We start from the raw sequence: 3073 nt of genomic DNA, 5'->3' as shown, positions 1-3073 counted from the left end.
TGCCATCATGCTATTTGTTTTGTATTTGTTCCATTGCTTCATTGTTCCCTTTTTCTTCTTTTTCTGTCTAGTTTAGAACAAATATTTTTTATGATTTCTTTTTATCTTCTTTATTGGCTTACTCTCTATAACTGGTTTGCTATTTTAGTGGTTGGTTTAGGATTTGAAGTATATATCTTTAACTTACCATACCTTTAAAATTATTTTACCAACTCATCATAGCATATAAAAACTTTTCAAGAGTTTGCTTTTATTTTTCCCCTTTTGATCTTTGTACTATTGTCATACAATTTATTGTGATATGTATCTTGAACCCTATACTTTGTGTAGATCCATATTTCCATTTGGTATCATTTTGCTTCTACCTGAGGGACTATCTTTAATATTTCTTAGAGTTTAGGTCTGCTGGTAATGAATTATCTTAGCTTTTGTATGTCTGAAAAAAAAACTTATTTCACCTTTATTTTTAAAAAATAAACTTTATTTTTAGAACAGTTTTAGATTTACAGAAAAATCGTGAGTATAGTAGAGTTCCCATATATCCCCATTTCCTCTGTTATTAACATCTCACATTAATATTCACCTTAAATTTTTGGAAGATATTTTTCCTGGATAGACAATTCTAGATTGACAGTTATTTTTCTTTCATTACTTTAAAAATATTCCTCCATTGTCTTCTTGCCTGCATTGTTTCTGATGAAGAATGTACTATAATTCTTTTCTTTGTCACTCTGCAACATGACTTCTTTAAGATTTTCTCTTTATCATTTCTTTGCTTTTGAACAATTTGGTTATGATGTTTCTTGATGTAATTTTCCTCTTGAGCTTTGGGTTAATTGAGTTTCTTGCATCTGTGGTTTTATTTTACAGCTAACAAATTTGAAAAATTTTGTCATGATTTCTTCAAGTATTTTTTCTGTGCTCTTCCCTCTCACTTCTAGAGATACTCAAGTTGCACATATATTAGGCTGCTTGAAGTTGAAATTACATTTGTCTCACAGCTCTCTGATGCACTGTTCCTTTATTTTAAATTTTTTTTCTCTGCGTTTCAGTTTGGATAGTTCCATTGCTAAGTCTTCGGGTTCACCAATTTTTTCTTCTGGAATGCCTATTCTTTTGTTATACTCTTCCAGTACATTTTTTATCTCTAACATTGTATTTTTCATCTCTAGAAGATTAGTTTGGGTCTACTTTTCTATCTTCTAGTTCTCTACTTATCTTTTTTAACATGTGGAATAGGGTTATAACTATTTTCATGTCCTCCTATGATTCTTTTAATATTTGTGTCAATACTGAGTCAGTTTTGATTGCTTGATCTTCTCCTTACTATGTTTTATTTTTCTCCTTTATTACATGCCTGGTGATTTTTTATTGGATGCCTTTGTTGTAGATTTTACCTTATTGAGTCCTGAATATTTTTGTATTTATGTAAATATTCCTCAGCTTTGTTCTGAGATGAAGTTAAGTTACTTGGAAACCTCCTAATCCTTTTGAGTCTTGCTTTAATTTAGTTATGTAGCAATGAATTAGGATTTTGGTCTAGTCCTACTGAGACAATAACCTCTTAAGTACTCTACCTAATGATCCATAGTTGATAAACTTTCCACCTGGCTGGTAGAAGCAGATACTATTCCTGGCACTGTGTGAGTTGAGCTCCCAGTGTTATTTGTTCTAATCTTCTCAGGTAGTTCTTTCCCTGGTCTCAAGTATTTCCTCATAAGAATGCACTGATCATCATGCTGCTGAATATTTGAGGGAGGTCCTCTCTCTTTGCAGTTCTCTTTTCTCTGGTGCCCTGCCCTGTGAACTGTAGCAACTTTGTCTTCCCTGATTTTCCCTTCCATCTTCTCAACTCAGGCAGTTTGCTGAGATCTACCAATGATTCCCCTACTCAGCACCACAATCTGAAAACTCTCTGAAGGCAGTGAGCTGAGACAATTGTAGGGCTCACCTAATTTGATCACTGTCCTTTGTTGCCTGATGTCCAGTGTTCTAAAAACTGTTGTTTCATATATTTTGTCTAGATTTTTAATTGTTTCAGACAAGAAGTTATATCCAGTTCCTGTTTCTCCATTTTGCTGTGAGCGTAAATGTAACTACAATTGTCCAGGGGTCTTAAACAAAGGAATTGTGAAGTTGGTTTGTTTCTTGGAAGGTTTCTTTTGTGTCACGTGGAAGATTAAATTAGAAGGAGTGAGCTAGGGAGATGGAGACAGCGAGATAGAGAGGTGTAGTGGGGAGAAGCTTAGGGAACACCATTTGAGCTATACTAGCAATAGTCTAGGAAATAAGAGATTTCAGACCATGTGCATGGTAGTAGGGATGGAGGAAAATTAGATTTTTAAAGATATTTATGAAAAGCAGAATTTTGACCACGATATAACTGTTCAGTGCAGTGTTGTCATTCCTTCTGCTAAAAATAATGTTGTTTCTTATCTATCTCTGTCTGCTAAACTCAAGTAGCATCCTGGGACACTTGTTCTCATACATATTGAAAGGAAAGAATGAAAGAAAGGAAGAAAGAAAGAAAGAGAGAGAGAGGGAGGGAGGGAGGAAGGGAGGGAGGGAGAAAAAAATTATTCATGAGATATATGTAATAGAAACTAGTGAGTTGGTAATGAAATGGTTGTGGTGGTGGTGGTAGAGCTTATCTGTCAGAGTCCTGTCAGGAAAACAGAAATCAACCTAGATTTTTAAGCTGAAAGGGGCTTAATGTAAGATATTGGTTATGACAATTTGGGATGAGGTCGAAGAGAAAAATGGGAAATGGATGTTACCCAGAGACTGAGAACCTGCTACTGCCTCTGGGATGAAGCCCATGAGCCAAAATCCATGTTTGTGGCATGAACCAACAACATATGTAGTTGACACTAATACTAGTGGAGCTACTGCCAAGATATTGCTTTAAACAGATGTTGTTGTTTTCAGAGCTGTCATAAGAAAGGTGTTGAGAAGAAGGAAAGGAGTGAGAGGCTGAGAGCCCCCGAACACACTGATGGCACAGGGAATAAGAGGGAAGGGGAAGTCAGGGTAAGCCTATGGCTTCTACTTGAGTTGGAGAAGTGGGTGGACA

At 35.5% G+C, this 3073-nt stretch overlaps 1 non-coding gene across 1 annotated transcript; it reads left to right on the top strand.

Annotated features, from left to right (window-relative positions):
• The first annotated feature begins 2358 nt into the window (after positions 1–2358).
• On the top strand, positions 2359–2490 carry LOC111758889 (small nucleolar RNA SNORA63). The gene has a single exon (XR_002793023.1). It is a non-coding gene; the product is annotated as a small nucleolar RNA SNORA63 (small nucleolar RNA).
• Positions 2491–3073: the final 583 nt, after the last annotated feature.

The sequence above is a fragment of the Dasypus novemcinctus genome, chromosome 18 (genome assembly GCF_030445035.2).
Source record: "Dasypus novemcinctus isolate mDasNov1 chromosome 18, mDasNov1.1.hap2, whole genome shotgun sequence".
Taxonomy (NCBI): Eukaryota; Metazoa; Chordata; class Mammalia; order Cingulata; family Dasypodidae; genus Dasypus; species Dasypus novemcinctus.
The sequence above is the reverse complement of the archived record's forward strand: the minus strand, read 5'-3'. Positions and strand labels throughout refer to the sequence as shown.